This window comes from Chinchilla lanigera, unplaced genomic scaffold (assembly GCF_000276665.1).
Source record: "Chinchilla lanigera isolate Chin_1 unplaced genomic scaffold, ChiLan1.0 scaffold00054, whole genome shotgun sequence".
In the NCBI taxonomy this organism is placed as follows: Eukaryota; Metazoa; Chordata; class Mammalia; order Rodentia; family Chinchillidae; genus Chinchilla; species Chinchilla lanigera.
Window position 1 is genome coordinate 3,669,164 of NW_004955455.1, and position 17,381 is coordinate 3,686,544.

The 17,381-nt window shown below is 44.4% G+C and overlaps 1 protein-coding gene across 5 annotated transcripts in view; it reads right to left on the minus strand.

The window, feature by feature from the left end:
• Positions 1 to 16,844, minus strand: part of Ap1b1 (adaptor-related protein complex 1, beta 1 subunit) — a 53,955-nt gene extending 37,111 nt beyond the window's left edge. For 4 of the 5 annotated variants that reach the window (XM_005396208.2, XM_005396207.2, XM_005396206.2 and 1 more), the window contains exon 1: positions 16,693 to 16,844. The gene's annotated coding sequence lies outside the window, so the exon portion shown is untranslated. Of the gene's footprint in view, positions 1 to 16,007; positions 16,484 to 16,692 lie in introns of all 5 variants that reach the window. The other variant, XM_013520456.1, reaches the window with a different exon arrangement.
• Between the last annotated feature and the right edge of the window lie 537 nt (positions 16,845 to 17,381).

Consider the following 17,381-nt stretch of genomic DNA (forward strand, 5'->3'; position numbering starts at 1 on the left):
AAAAAAAAAAAAAAAAAAAAAATTGAGACTTCTAAGGATAACCCCCTAATCTACCTGTGATTTTTCCTGGTATTAGAAAACCACAAGCCTAAAAGAAACATGTGAACAGAGCAAATTCACTTCACTTTGTCCCTTCTGTTGTCTCTATGGAAGGGATGCCAACATGCGGCCCCCAAAACATTTCCTTTCAGTTCACTACTATGTGGGGGCAACATGAAAGGTAACGATGACACAGATGCAAGTCACAAATCCTTTCAAAATCTCTGCAAACTAAGCAACGCAGCTCCTCTCCAGCCCAGGTGTATTTTTCCAGGTTTGGTTTGTATTACCAGCAGGACGACATTAGTGATGTCCCCCAGCGAAGATTCTGTTTCAATAATCAATGGGAAACAAATATGGACTGTCTTAGGGTTGCCTTCAATTCTTTGTAGACTCCGTTAGAATAAAAGCTTTGCTGACAAAACAGTATAGAGAAAAAAAAAAGGTATAATTCTATTTTCTCTTGCTTTGCAAAGTTAAAAGGGGAAGAAGTTAAAAGGGGACTCAGCGTGGTGAGTCACTTTTCTATGGAACTGCTGAAAAGAACAGAGAACACACATCTGATGCTGCAAGTCCCACAGTGAGACCTCTACCTTGCCAGTCGTCACAGTATGAGGCTGGGCTGTAGATAGATCCACAAAGAGAGGACCACATGGGCCTACTGTGCAGCTCTGTCCACCGTCCCTTTCATGCCTGGCCCAAGCCTCCGCATATGGTGAGTGTTCAATTGACAGTTGTTCAAAGAAATGAACAGGGGCCGTTGGAAATCCCAGGGAAGCTCAGCCTGCTCTCAGACAATTCTGTTATATAAGGAGTAAGCATTTGTTTCTAAGAGGAATTTACTTAAACATCTTTTTTTCGCCTGCACACAGATAAAAGCCATTTTCTCAGAAAAACCTCACCAACCAAGAGATTCCCTTCTAAAGTTGTGAGAATGAGCAGCTGGAAAAGATAATGGGATTTCTGCCGTACCATAAAGGGCTGTTGGGTTCCAGAAGCCACATTTATTTGAGAATGTAGCTGGCAAAAGTGTCCAAAGTAAGAGGATATTCTGTTCTTCAAGGTTAGTTAAACTGAGTGTAAAAAAGGGGTAATGGAGAACAAAAGAAGCTACAATTCAAAGAACCATAGAAAGTAACATAAACCCCCTCCAACTTTTTCTTTTGTGGTGCTAGGGGTCAAACCCAGGGCCAAAAGGCAAGACCCTCTACCACTGAGCCACATCTCCATCCATTAAATCTAGAAAAAACCACAACCAACAAAAACTATCTAAATTCAGGGCTGCTCAGGAGTTCATTCTTCCACAGCAGAGGAGTGTCAGGGGCTCCCTCCATCTGCAGGTAAAACAGAAAATTGGGGGCCCTGAATTCCTTGGACACAAGCTCCCAGTGACAGATCCAGGTCAGTGTCCTATGCAACTGAGCAGAAGGAAGGGATGGAAAAGCTTCTATTTCTGAAGATTAAAAAAGGATAGACGCCCGGTGTAGCACCCCACACCTTCAGTCCCAGCTACTTAAGAAGCTGAGGAAAGGTAGGCGTGGTGGCATGTGCCTGTAATCCCAGCATTTGGGAAGGCTGAGGCAGGTGGGTCACTGAGAGTTAGAGACCAGCCTGGGCTACAAAGTGAGCTCAAGGCCATCCTGAACTGCATAGCAAGACTCTGTTTCAAAAAGATTCCCCCACCTCAAAAAAAAGAAGCTGAGGCAAAGGACAGCTTGGGCCCAGGGGTTCAAAGACAACCTGTGCCACACACTGAGAGTCTGCCTTAATAAAAAAAAGAAAAGAAAAACCTAGAGCAGCAGAGTCAGCTAGTCAAGCAAACATGGCTGCTGATAGCCCTGCAGTAGAGCTTCTGATATGCCTGCTTTTATAGGTGCTAAGCAGAGCTTTTGATGACACTCCTTTTAGAAATGCTAAGCAACAAACTATTCCAATTTGGAACTACCCCCTAGTGTACTGGCATAGGTTGCTGCTTATTTCTGCAGTATCTGTTCTGCAGATAGCTTTGCACAGGACCCAGGGAGACTGATGATGTAGAAATTGTATCGCTCTGAAGCTGATTACATACAGGAAATTAAAATAGAGGAGGAAGGAAATGCCAGGAAAAGTAAAAGTTCCACACAGGTAGAAGTAGAAAGTGACCCCAACATACTGTATCAAAACAAAACAAAACAGGATGTGAGGGCGATCTGGGTGTGACATCTGTCACCCCACTGATCACCAGGATTGATCAGCAGATCTGGCTGGCTAGGAGGGTGTCCCCTTCCTCTCTTAACACTTCATGTGTGTCCCTTCTGAAGCTGCACACTGGGTCAAAGAGGACAACCTCCCCCAATAGAGAAGGGCCATTCCTCAGTCAAGGGTATAGGAGTAGGCTGCGCTCCCCTGCTAGAACCTCCAAAACAAAACAAAACAAGACAAAACAAAACAAAATAAAACACGCTCACTTCACTGTGAAAGCTTGCCCATAGCCGTTGATCTACTGAGGGAGGCTATTTCTTTTTCTCCTTTCTCTGTTATAAGGTTCCTCATGCCAGTACAAATTGGATGCCAGTGCAAGAGAGATTTTGCACTCTCTCTGCAGGAATGGGAAAAAACCCTACAGTCCAGGCCTAGAGGAGCTTGCACTTACAGATACCATAGGAAAGATGTGCTTTTCTTGGTACCATCAAGCTGGTGCCATATCATAGCATCTCTACCCCATGGAGGCCAAAGGGGCAAAGTCCTTGTTTTCTGACAAATCTGATCAGGTGAATGAGCCACATTTGAAAGCAGGTGGCCAATTTAGGTAAGAAAATGCTTAGGGTTTGGATCCCATCTTTGGAAGTGACAGCGAACACTTTAAGAAGCAGTAGAATTTTGGGTTAGAAACTGCTTTGGGCAGCGTGGTGAGTCACTTGTGTTGCAGAGACTGCACTCTGGGCCAAGATCCCCCTCAGTTTTAGCACTTACAGGCCAAGGAATGCCTCAAGGGGACTACACAGTCCAAACTGAAAGAGAAGCCGGGCATGGTGGCGCATGCCTGTAATCCCAGCACTCGGAAGGCTGAGGCAGGAGGATAGGGAGGCTGAGGCAGGAGGATCCTTGCGAGTTCGAGGTCAGCCTGGGCTACTAAGTGAGTTCAAGGTCAGCCTAAACTGCATAGCAAGACCGTCTCAAAAAGAAAAAAAACAATAAACAAACAAACAAACAAAAAAACCCACACACAAAAAAAACTGAAAGAGAAGCAAGAGAAGCATTCATAACAATTGGTTCTGGCCTTAAGGAGCCACTGCACCTATCCCCAGCTCAAGTCAGCCTTTCCACACCCACAGAAGATGATGATTCTAATGCCACATCCCAGAGTCAGTTCCTGTTAACATCAATAAAGGAACTGAATAATAAAACCTGAAATATAGTAGTTTTCTCTTAAATTTTCTAGAATAGGCCCTTAATGAAAATCACTGACATACTGGGCTGGGACAAAGATGTAGTCAAAGAGTGGAAAAATTAGGGTGTAGGAAAGGAGAAAAATATTTTAAAAATATTCTTACCTAACATCTTTGGATTTTAAATCAACCATGGTGGTACATGTCTCTATGACATTCTAAAATAAGCAGAAGACGCAAATGCTAGGCTACAGTGATAGAAGTCAGGTCAGTGGCTGCCGATCTGGAAGGGGGCCCATAAGCCCTCTGGGGGTATTGGAGATGATCTGTATCCTGACCCTGATATTGGTCACACTGTGCACCTAACAGGTGACCTGAAATTTTACTTGGTGTAAGCTACACAAACATTGAAAACATTTTTCAAAATAACAATGTAACAATTTCTTTTCTTGGAGAAGAAAAAAGGGAGACTGGAACATTGTAAAATTTAGTGTGCCATAAAACCTAGATAGACATCTTAAAGAATCCATGAATTTAATGATATGAAAATCAAGTTTTCAAGTTGGGTATGGTGGTGCACGCCTATAATCCCAGCACTCAGGAGACTTGAGACAGGAGACTGGTCATGAGCTCAAGGCCAGCCTGGGCTACACAGTGAGTTCAACACCATTTTGAACTACACAGCAAGACCCTGCCTCAAAATTTTAAAAAAGTGAAAAAGGGATGAAGATGTAGCTCAGGGTTAAAGACCCGGGTTCAATCTGTAGTACAAATAAATAAGTAAAGCAGATTCTTTTTTTTTGGTACCAGGATTCAAACTCAGGGCCTTGTACTTGCCAGGCAGGTATTGCACCTGCTGAGCTACATCCCAGGCCCATAAATAAATAAATACAGCAAGCAATTCAGAAAATACATCTACCCAAAACACTCATTCTTCAGCCTCTCAGCTGAAACACTGCTGCCCCAGAGAAGCCTCCTCTGTCCTCACTTGAGTCCTGACAGATTCAATTGTTGTCTCAGACTTCTCCACTCATGCCTTTAATTTAGGATCTGCCCTGTTTAATGCTGTCAACCCAGCGACTGGCAGTATTCCTAACACATTCCAGGAGCTCAACAAATGCTTGCTGGCATTAGAAATGAAAAGATGGGTTCCTGGAGAAGCCTGAAAACCAGGACCCATAACAGATAAGACAAGAGAACTCTGTGACAAGTGCCAGCCAGTAAGGACTGGGCAGACTGGGAACATAAGGCTTTGCAGTAAACTTTCAACAAACAAGGCAAGGTTGATCCAATGACAAGGTGGCTGCCAAGAAGTCTAGCTTTGCTATCAACAGCTGTGTGACCTTGGGTAAATCCCCCCATCTCTAGCCCTTATTTTCTCCAACTGTCAAATAAAAATTTAACCAGATAATGTCTTTTCTTTTTTTTTTTTTTTTTGGTCTTTTTGAGACAAGGTCTCCCTATGCAGTGCAGGTTGGCCTTGAACTCTCAACGAGCCTCCTGCCTCAGCCTCTCAAGTGCTTGGATTACAGGTATACATACGCCACCACGCCAGGCTCAGATAATGTGTTTTCAATAAAAGTAGAAGTGCTCTGGATGAAGTAAGACTGGGGAGCCTAGAGGCTGGCTCATTCTACTATGCCCACTTCTCCTCCTTCTCAACAGGGACCCTTGAGACACCCCATGGTTCCAAGGCACAGTTTGAAAACAAGTAGTAAGTGACAGAATCCCTTCCACATTTCACATGCTATCATTACCTACTCAATGAAGGACCCATTTTCCCACCAATGGTATTATCTCTTGGGTGTCAAACAAGAGAAGTGAAATGTGACCATTCTAAGAGCATGCCATAAGACATTTATGAAATGAAAGAACAAATTTACCATGCGGCCTGAGCCAGTAAACCTTATTAGGTCTTTAGTAGGAAGGAAAACAGTAACAAATCAAGCAGGAAAAGGTCTTAATTCCCCAAAAGGCTGGACAATGGCCAGGGGAAGGACTTTGCTAGTCTCAGGGCAGTGATTCTTGTCAGCCCAGGCTCTGCAATTAGATGAGAAGTGTGCAGCTGGTAGTGCTAGCACATGCAGGGCACACCATCAGTACTCAGTGAATTAATGAGGGAGCCAATCAGCGTTGTGGGATTAGCCAGGGATACAGCTGTAGGAAAAGAGGAAAGAGACATTTGATAAGGTCTTATCCAGCTGCCATGACCCATCTCTGCATGAAAGGATATTTGGGCAGAGAAAACTGATCTCTGTGTTGGATGCTTTAACTATTAAACTTGTTCCTGAAGAAAGCTGTTCAGAAACCTGCTCCCAGGCACATGAAGCCCAAAGGCACTTAAGACTAAGGGAAATATTGAATAAAAGGGGCCAGTATGGTATTGCCATTTCTTAACCTGAAACAAAAAAGCCAGACTTTGATCATTCCATGTGTTATACTCTTTCATTTCTGTCTTAAGGACCTAATTCATGTCACAAATAGACTCCCCTCATCTGTGTACTTGCCCCAGGAAGCTTAAAGTCTGACAAAGACAATGATTTTAGCCATCCCTCCTCATCTAACAGCCTCCTTTTATTTTTTAATTTAACTTGCTTATTTGATTCTTTTTATGGTGCTTGGGGTTGAACCCAGAGCCTTGTGCATGCCAGGGAAATGTTCTAACCAATGAGCTGCAAACCCCACACAACAGTCTCTCTCTATTTTTGTTCTTCCAGTACTGGGGATTGAAGCCAGGTTCTTTGCACTGAGCTATATAGTCATACATATACATACATATATACATACATTTTTTTGAATCAGGGTCTTGCTAAGTTGCTCAAACTTGACATCCTCCTGCCTCAGCCTCCCAAAGTGCTTGATTACAGGCATGTACCACCATGCCTGGCAAAATATCTCCAAAAAGGAAAAAGGCCTGTACTCCCAGCACTTGGGAGGCGAGGCAGGTGGACTGCCATGAGTTCAAGGTCAGACTGGGCTACATGGTGAGTTCAAGGTCACCTTGAACTACACAGTAAGACTCTGTCTCAATTAATTAATCAATTATAATTAATTGTCTCAATTAATTAATTAATTAATTAAAAGGGAAAGGTTCCTCACAGGTAAGTGCTAAAGTTCACTTTACAGACAGGGAAACAGATTAGCCCAACTCAATGATTAAAAGGGTGACTCAGCAGTAGAGAAACTGGATTTCAGGCTTTCTGAGACTATGTGGTCAACAACTCACACAAACAGGCTCTTTCAAGTCAGTTCAGTAACTATGGGAAGACAAATCAGACACACAAACTTAAATATTGCAAGGTTTCTCTTATACGAGAAGCCTAAAATAGAAATAAAGACCCAAAATAAGACATAACAGGAAACAGGAGATAGATGTTTTACAAATGAGAAGTGGATGGGAAGGGAAGGAGATATAAAATGAATTAAGATGTGTTGTGTACACGTACCAACTCTGCACAATGAATGTAATCATTATGTACTGCAAACACGTACTGATAAAATTAAAAATTTGAAAAAAAGAATACAACTTTTATTCCTTTTCAGGCTTGGTAAGAAATTCAGAAGAGACCAGGCATGGTGGCGCACTCTTATAAATCCTGCACTCAGGAGGATGAGGCAGCAGGATTGCCCCAAGTTCAAGGCCAGACTGGGATGCACAGTTGAAGGCCAGCCTGAAATACATATCAAGACCCTGTCTCAAACAAACAAACAAACAAACAAACAAACAAACCCCACAAAAAAGGAAAAAGTGGTAATGCTAGAAGTAATGGTCAATGTATGTGCACCATAGACCAGACGCTATGTAAAGAGCTTTAAATTCAATCCTTACAATAATCTGTGAAAAAGGTTTCAATAATAATTATACATATACATAATAAACACATGCACATACACACACGAAGTCTCAAAAAAAGGTATACATACTTCAGAAAAATAAAAAGTTGTATAAGTATTTTAATACTAAATTTACTGAGATACCATGAAAATCCTATATATATATGTGGACAAAGCAGTCAACTTACTGGGAGTCAATATCTGATGTATATCAAAATAGTTACTCAAATTTTTTCTTTTTCTGAAGGTGTGTATACCTTTTTTTGGGATATATATACAATCGTTTCACTATGTAGTTCAAGCTACCCTTGAACTCACTAGGTAGCCCACGCTGGCCTTGAGCTTGTGGTGACCCTCCTGCCTCACTCTCCTGAGGGCCTGCTGAGTACTGGGACTGCAAACATGTACCACCATGCTCCAGCAAAAGGTTTTAATATTTCAAGTTCACAGATGAAGAGACTGAAGTCCAAAGAAGTCAAGACATTTGTTTGGAGTTACACAGCTAAAACACGGTAGAGCCAACATTCTCCCCCACTGCCCCATGATAAGGACACAAGTTCTACTCTGTCCAGTGAGGCAACTCCTCTGAATAAACAGGCAGAAAACAACAACAACAACAACAACAACAACAGGCAGAAACACACATTTCAGGCTAAACGGTGCATGAAATGGGTTGTTACCTGTCCTCACAGGGTACCTTGGATATTGAACAGCAGGTTATTTTAAGGCCAGCCCATGTGCCCTGGACAACTGACATACCTACTTTAGTAAAATGCCTTGTGAAAGCCTGTCTGGATGAGCTTGCCAAGTTATGGACCTCTTGGGATTTGGTTCAAATGTGATTAATCAAAATCAATCTCTTGAGGCCCATTGGCAATTAAAGGCCTCAAAATGAAAAGGAACTAAAGACAAAGAAATGCTACATGCAAGCAAAAAAAAAAAAAAAAAATTTTTTTTTAAGTACTCAAGAGTAAATCCAGGGCCTTTGCACTAACCTACATCCTTTGACACAGGATCTTGCTGAATTGCCCAGGCTGGTCTTGAACTTGTGATCCTTCTGTCTCAGCCTCGCAGGGTGCTGGGATTACAGACATGGGCCAGCATGCCTGGCTAAGCAATATTCTTATATCAGCACTGAATCTCTAGAACCTCATTCTAGAATTAGGTACCAGTTCTCAACTAATTTACATGCAATACTGTGTAGAAAGATCTGCTGCCAAGAAAAAGGAAAGTTCCTCTGTATTCTTCTGGAAAGCTTTCAAATTAATCAAGGTGAGGAGAAAGAGGCCAAACACTGCAGAAATGGCTCCTTGTGATCTCTGTTCTCTCACCTATACAGTGGGAACATTTTCTGGAGAGCCATTCATTCTCCAGGTACAACAATGTTGCGCGCTGTCCACTACATGCCTAGGACTGTGCCCCACACAGAAGCATACACAGTAAATGAAGAGCAGTCTTTCCCCATGGAACTCTTACAGATTCAGATGCCAAGAAAAGGACTGCAGAAGAAGAGCAGTGATCCTGCCTTCCAGATAACTGCCACCAGTTTAGAGAAAAGCTGGGCATAAGTTGCCTGATTGTGACTCCAGCACTCTGGGAGGCTGAGGCAGGAGGTTGGCAATTTTGAGCCTAGCATGGGCAATTTAGCAAATTAATGAGACTCTGTCTCAATATACAAAATAAAGTGTTGGGAATGTAGCTCAGTACAAAGGCCTGGGCTCAATCTCCAGTACCATACCTACTCACCAAAAATGCTCAGAGGAGGGCTCTGAGATGGGTGAAGCATCACAAGAAGTCCTCTTAGATGAACAGCTGGGCTGGACAGGTCAGATTTAAAAAGGGAGAAATAGAGGCAACATGAAGACCCATAGATACCAGTATAACAAGAGAGGGAACTGGGAACAGCAGAGCCATGACCAATGCTGGCTGGGGAGCAGACTCATGCTGAGAGATTTGCAGCCTCTCTCATCTCATTATCAGGGTAATCCACTTAAAAATGAGGGATTAGGAACACTGAGAGGAATGGCATATCCTAGGCCCAAGCAAGCCTGTGTGTTCAGAAGTCTGAGAATTCCTGCCTGGCTGGGGGCAAGGACTTGGAAGGGGGAAAGGAGCAGGTGAAGTTAAGGAAAGATGGGCTTCAGCATGACCTTGCACGCCAGGGTGTACTGGACTGTGCTGGGACAAGATGGACAGGTCTTGTTCAATGACAGGTCTTTCACTGATGAACATTTGACCCTTCTGATCACTCCTTCCTTCCTGAGATGCTTCTCTTCCTTGGATTCCAAGAGTTTCTACCCCTCTGTTTACCCTCCTAGCCACTGTGCATGACTTCTAAGTTTCTCCTTCAACACCAGAATGTCCCAAGGGTTCAGGTTTGGCATTTCTTTTCTTTTTCATCTATGCCAGTTCACCTCTTGGTGATCTCATACAGTGTCACAGCTTTAAGTATCATTTACAAACTGACAACTCACAACCTTACATCCCTGGGCCCAAAGTCTTCCTAAACTTGTATATCCAAACCACCTAGGTGACATCTCCACTTGAATGTCTACTTAACTAGCAGGTATCTCAAACTAGACATGAAAAAAACTGACCTCCAGCTGACTCCCCTCAACAATCTCTCCTGCAGTCTCACCATCTAGTTACTGCCAACATCCTCTTCAACAGGTTCACAGGTGAAAAACCTCAGTCACCCCTGACACCATACCCTCTCTCTCTCACACACCCCATATCTTATGTGTCTGGAAGTCCTATTTGGCACCTTCAGAATGAAATGAGTCTAAGAAGTGGCTTCATCACTACAACCTGGCCCCATGCCACCACCACTTCCTACTGAGATTGCTGCCTATGCTGCTCCCACCCTGCTCCTGACATCTCAGCAATGATCCCATTACAGTCTAAGATAGCAGCATTCCTCTGCTCAGTGTCCCCAACAGTTACCCGTCTTGCTCAAGAATAAAAAGCTTAAGTCCCTACCATGGTCTCTCAGCCCACCAAGCTCTGGATGAGATGCACTCTTTGTCCCTGCCATTACCTCTTCAAACTCTTGTCCCCATTACTTCTTCAGCTCCAGCCACACAGGCTGCCTTGCTGATCCCTGAACAGAATGGGGATGTTTCCACCTCGGGGCCTTCACACAGGCTCTTGCCAGGAAGGCTATTTCTCCAGATAGCCTCAGGCTCAGATCCTTTTAAGTCTGAAACACCACCATCTCATTGAGGCCTTCTCTGACCATTTTATTTAAAATTGTACAGTCCTCCAATCATCCTTACCATTCCCTAGCCCTCTTTCCTCCTTTTTTCCATCAAAGTAATATCACCTCTATAATATAAAATATAATATATATTATATGCCACAAAATGTACTTGTCTTTTTTTCTCCACTCATAATGTAAATTCTAGGACAGCAAGGATTTTTTCCGTTCTGTTTACCAATGTATCCCTAACTCCTATCTGCAGAGCACGCAAATAGGCACTCAATAAATATTTTAATGACTAGTGTTCAAATATCTTCTTAGGAAATTTTCACATTTTATAAAGTAATGCCAGCTGGACAGTGGCTTCCCAATGTCTCATTTACTAGGTCTGCCAGGATCAGAGATATATCTGTTCTAGTTGCCAAGCTATTTTGACTACTGAACATGCGAGACCCCTCTCCACCCCATTTTATAGCCAGTAACTAGAAAGCAAGTACATACTAAGAGAGAGAAAGAGAGAAAAGAAAGGGCAAAGGACAGAAGACCAGGTGGTAACATCTAAAATGGAAGAAATGTTCAACACTTTGTTCAGCGAAGCCAGGTCACTATCACCTGCTTCCCCAAGCTCCCACAGGCTCAGACATTGAGCAGACGATAGGAGGCGAAGGGCCTGGCAGTTCGTGAACACAGCCAGGCCCTTCCCTTGCCTTCGTAACTCTCCAGGCCCACAGGCCCTGTGTCCCACTAAAAGTCGTGTTCTCACTGCCTCTGCACTTACTGGTCTTCCTGCTTCAGTTGTCCTCTGTTGCTCCAATTTATCCTTCAAATCACAGCTCAGATGACATCACTTGAATGATACCTTCCCTGCATCTACTATATTAAGAAGGTATTTTTCTTTCCCCACCTTCTAGTCCTCTTAGAAATTTTTTATACATTTACTAAACATTTTCTATGAACAAGAAGCCACTGCACATTCTGAGGATGCAACAGTGAATGAAACAGACAAAAGGGGCTGGGGATTTAGCTCAGCAGCACAGCGCCTGCCTGGCAAGTGCAAGGTTGTGAGTTCAATTCCTGGTACCAGAAAAACAAAAAAACAAACAAACAAAAAAAAACAGACAAAAATCCTCCCCTTCATGGAGTTCACATCCTAATGGTGGACAGAGACCATAAGCAAGATAAATATATAAAATATATAAAATTTCAGATAGCAATAAATGATTTTGAGGCAAAGAGAACAGGGAAAGAGGACCATGGTGGCAGTGGTGGAGGAGTTGAAATCTAACTAGAGTGGCTACAGAAGGGCTCCTTGAGAAGGTGACAGGTAATATCATACGGGGAAAAGTCTGCTGAGCAAAGCCCAAGGAGCTGGGAGTGTGACTTACTGGTAGAGTGGTTGCTTAGCCCTGGGTTTGATCTCCAGCACCACAGAGATATAGAGGGAGAGAAGGAGAGAAGGAGAGAGGGAGAGGGAGAGAAAAAGGAGAATGAGGATGACGAGGAGAATGAGGATGAGGAAGAGGAAGATAAAAGGGGAAGGAAGGGAGGGAGTGAGGGACGGAATAAATAAGGCAGGCAGGCAGGCAAGCAAGGCTGGGCAAGGTAAGGATTCTGGCTTTAACTTAAGTGAGCTGGGAGCCTCTGCAGCATTCTGAGCAGAGGAGTCCTCAGATCTGGCTTACACTTTAACAGGCTTTAGCTGCTATATCTTTGTTTCTCCTCATGGCTAGACAGTTTTTCCAATCATTGTATTTGTTTTCTTTTTTCTTTCTTTTTTTTTTTTTTTGAGACAGGGTCTCTCCCTTTGTAGTTCAGATTGGCCTTGAACATACTATGTAGCCCAGGCTGGCCTTGAACTCACAGCAATCCTCCTGCCTCACCCTCCTGAATATTAGAATTACAGGCATGAGCCACCACACCTAGCTTATTTGCTGTTTTACTTTGTCTCTCTCCCTCACAAGAAAGCAATCCAATGGCAGAAATCATGTATGATTTGTTCACCTATTGGAATGTTGGCACTAGCAGGTCTCAAGGAAATAGTGAACGAATTAATGCTGGACTTAGAAGTCTCTGTTTCAGTGTCTCAACATTCACCATATCAAACCTTTGAGAACAAAGCATGAAGACAACAATGGCTGGCTATACAGAAATTGTCATTCCACCCTCCATGTGTTTAAGATCCTAAAGATACTAGTTGTGATTGTGTACATCTGTAATTCCAGCTACTCTGAAAGTAAAGACAGGGGATCACAAGTTCAAGGCCAGCCAGGGTAACTCAGCAAGACCCTGACACAAAACCAAACCAAACCAAGCCAAACCAAAACAACACAAATTGGCTAGGGATACAGTTTAGAAGTACAGTGCTTGCCTAGTATGGGAGAGGCCTTGGGTTCAATTCTTAGTACCCATGCCCCAAAACCCCAAAAGCAATCAGGGTGTGTTTTAAAAAATATCTGCTACCCAAGACTACTCCTTTATAGAACTCAGCTGTTGAAGTGCTGCAAAGGAACACCGAAAGTTGGTTTTAAAGCTTTTGAGACCTGACTTCCAAATTCATCTTCTTCCAGTTTAGTGTCCATAGGGGGTATAGATGGTAACCTGGGGTATCAGTGACAAATGCATCTCAGCTGATAGTGAACTCTGGAACTTCTGGAGTCAACAAGCCACACCCTTACTTTAACTAGTTGGGGCCTCCCAACTTTAGAGATCTGCCTGATGAAGGCCAAGCCCAAGGCTAAAGACACAAAGAGCATGATGTTTGGGAGTTTAGAACAGTAACCCTCAGCTCTACTAACAGGAAACAATCTAAGAACAAGAGGTCTGTGGGGCGGCGGGAGGCCTGGGAAGCTAAAACAAGTCAACACATACAAAGCCCTTGGAGTCCCCAGCCCATTTTATAGCCAAGTGGGTTTGATAAACATTAGCCACCATTATTACTCCACAGGGAGAATGTTTACCATCTCCTTGGTCCACCCCAGTTATCTGGAGTTCCTGGGCATGCTGGTGGTAGCGATGGTAGTTCAAGAGTAGTTAATCTTGCCCCTGGTCACACACTTCTCTCAATCCCTCTGGGATGACGTGAGGAAGGACATCACCTGGATAGTGCTTTGAATTCCTTAGGAGTCAAGGAACCTTAACAATTCAGTGTAATATTAATTCACTTATTTATTCATCAAACACTGTGCACTGACTCTGCACCAGACTTCTCACCAGGTGCTGGAAACACAGTTAAGATAAGTGCTTGTGAAGGATTAAGAGCTCTTTACTAACACAGCGCAGTAAACAATCATACCCACTGTGACCATTGTTACAGGACACCAAGAAGGGACTACAAGGGACTCCAGCTCAGGTCTACAAGGTGGGGACTGTCATAAGGGAACCATCAAGTAGTGGTCCAACAAAGGAGGTCAGGTGGGGGTTGGGGAGCAGAAAATGAGATTCAGGCAGAAGAAGCAGCACAAAGCAAAGAGAGATATAAAGAGGCTGGGCTTGTAGAAGCAGCAAGCCACTGAGTCTCACTGCAGCTTGGGAGGTAGAGGCATAAAGCAGGAGGGATGAGAAGGAAAGCCAAGCAGGAGTCAGAGCCCAAAAGACCTTGGATGGTATGCTAAGGAAAGTGAGTTTTAACCTGAGGGCAATGAGGAGCCACTGATAGATTTTCAAGCAAGATTTTCTTTTTAAAGATTCTCCAACTATTCAGGTGGTATTTTCTCTCTGCAGTATTTGTTCCACTCTGTGTAAAGAGATACAGAATAAAAACTCTCTTCTGACTTGTGATAATATCAATGAGTGATCTTAGGCAAAAAGATATGTTCAGAAAGAAAAATATCCTCAAGCAACAGATGCTCCACAACTTTTAGAAATACACTAAAGTACACAATTCATACCCAAGCCATGCTTGCTTACTGCTAGCACTTCAAGATTTAGTGCCAGACTTGAGAGATTTCTGGGGAGTGAGCAGTTAAGACATGCAAGTTTCAAGGATGACTAGCAAAAGATGAAAGTCCAAGCCCAGACTCTATGAGACCAACAGACTAAACTTGTTCTGAAACACTTTTAGGAAGTGAAACAAGAAGGGTGGGAGAAGTCCTGAGTACATAAAAGTGTCTGTTTGCAGAAGGAAGCAACACCCCAAAAGCCAGGCTTGCCAGCCTTCTTCAGACACAGGCTCCAGCAGGCTTCAACTTGCTTAGGGTCAAAGCACCCCCATAATTATAGGTTCTACATAATTTCCTCATCCCACACCTACAGAAACTTGGGGTGGGGCAGGGGTAGGGGTGGTCAGTATTATTTTAGATTGAAGTTAGGAGACTCCAGATCACATTACCACAGGGAAGCTGCTCTGCTGGGGTGGTAACCCAGCGTTGACTGATGGAGAGCCAAGGAGTGTTTTTTCCATTGTATCTCTGAGTCCCTCAAGGCACGCAGGGTAAAGCTTCTGGTCAATCCACACTCAACAAGTATCTCCACACAACCTCTGAGGAATCTGATTCTTTGAAAACAAGTAAAACTGCCCTCATAACAGTTTCTAAGAGGTCAGAGAAGTTTGGTGGACTCAACTCAGGACAGAAAGCTAGATGCCCTGAGCTCTGTTCATGTTGCTACTATTTGTGATCAGTTGCTTTACTTCAAATCCTGCCCTGGAAGGGTGGGGATAAGGTGACAATATTAAGTTTCTGTGAATTCAGTGGAACAAGGAGAACAGATCATAGAGTTAAAAAAAAAAAAAAGTAACCACAATAGTAAGAATATCTGGGGCTGGGGATTTAGCCCAGCAGCACAGCGCCTGCCTGGCAAGCGCGAGGTCATCAGTTCGATTCCCGGTACCAGAAAAACAAAACAAAACAAAACAAAACAAAATAATAAGTATATCACAGCTTTTCAAACATTAACAGGTTCCTGAAGGTTTACAGCATCTAGGAGAGGGTAGGAAGGCAGGTCTTTTTTTGTGTCACTGTTGAAAAGAAACTGAGGCAGAACTAGAGCAAGTGAACGTTTGCAAAAGGAATAAGGCTCAGACTCACAGAGCCCGTCCTTCTTGCCACCAAACTATCTTACCCATTTCCAGGCAAGGTGACACAAACCTACATATTTTTCACAAAGGTAAAGACCCTCCCTCCCATTGAGTACATTCTTCCAGAACCTAGAACCAAAGATATGCCAGGAGTCATATGGTTCCTCTCTCTTTACTCTGAAAGCAATGCAGCTCAACTAACTGATTTTGGATATTTGCTTCATGGATAGGCTGTTCTGTGACCCACAGTTCTCAACATTCAGGAAAACCTTAAAACTCTCGCACTGAAAGGTAAACTACTTAGAGCAACAGCTTGTAGAATATTTTCCTCCTAAAAAGAAGAAAAAGTGCATTCAATGCCTCTCGTGAAGATCACACAAGAAGCAATAAGGCTACGCCTTGACAAAGACCCACATAAATACAACGGTAGCTACAAATATTAAAATGCCCCTCTACCCAGACTCTGCTCCAGCTTCTCCTTTTGTCTCTGCACTTGGCCGATCTCTGAAAACTTAGGCAGGAACCCCGCTTCTGCCCGTACGATCCGACTGACCTTATAAAAGGGATTTAAGTTCTCTGCCTCAGTGTTCTCATGAATAAAACGTGTAAGGTGGGCGTAGCTGCCATACAAAGGTTGCTGTGAGGTTTAAATGTAGTATCGTAAGTAAAGTGCCTTGTACACAGCAGGGGCTCAATAACCAGTAGCTGGCATTCTCATGTTTTTTGGCTTTAGTACAGGTGTCCCCATTTCGTCGCCTTGATAACCCTGGGGATCCAAAGGACAAACAAACCAAGTCTTAGACTGCGAAGGAAAAGGCGGCACAGGGCCATTTCTGGATTTTCCTCCCTTCTGGACCTTGGCAGAGAGATAAAGCCTTGAACGAGGAGGAGGCCTCCGGAGAGTCCTGGAGATTAGTGTGAAGGGGGAACCGGAGCCGGAAGAGAAGTTTTCCCTTGGGCCAGGGGTGAATTCTTCGGGGCCTCGGTCTAGGGAGTCTCTCGCGGCGGAAGCCTCGGGCGCCTGCAGACCTGGGCAGCCGGCGTGCGGACCGGCGGTCAACTGGGCGCGAATGAATGAACCCACAGCCCCTCCTCCGCGTCCCGGTTAAGGACGCCGCGCGCCCCTCTAGCGTGTCGTCCTTTCCCTGACCTCTGACCCCGCAAATCCCTCACCTCAGACCCCCCGACCCCCCCGCTGCACTCCTTCCTCTGCCTCCTCGAGCTCCCCGTTTCCTTACCCGCAGGTCCAAATGACTACCCGGCGCCACGGCTCGGTTCGGTTCCGCAGCAAGATGTCCGCGGGTCCCTCCTCCAGACTCCGCGGTGCGTCCGAGCTGCCAGCCGCTCCGAGCCCCGCGGCTGTCACCTGCCGGGCGGAAGTGAGCTGCCCGCGCGCCAGCACTTCCGGTGGACGCAAGGCCTGGGGGCGGGGTCAAGGGTACAACTCGGGCGGGGGTGGTGCCTAGGGGCGGGGCAAGAGGGGACGCGGCGAGAAGGGTGGGGCTGATCGCTGTTAATCTCTGCGGCAGTGGTTCTTGCGCTGTAGCCCTCACAGCGCTCAAAAAACTAGCCGGGTGATTGCTTAAGTAATTTAGTGTGATGCAGTCAGAAGAGGTTCTGGAGACTTTGATCTTCGAGGTCCATCTCGGTGTTACAGGCGGGGAAACTGAGGCTCTGAGAAGGGCAGGATTTTATCCAAAGTCACTTAACAATGGGAGAGTCAGAGCTACAGCCGTGAATCTTGGCAAGCACAAGACTGAAGCTGGTCTGCTAGGATGAAGCTAGACTGTGTAACTGCAGCGCTTTGAGAATTCAGCGTTGTAGGGGAAAATATCAGACCTTCCGAGGAACTCCATAACGTACCATTTCTCTTTTACCGGGAACTCGGTTGCTCCAGCCACCTCATTCCTGACTCTGCAACTATTAA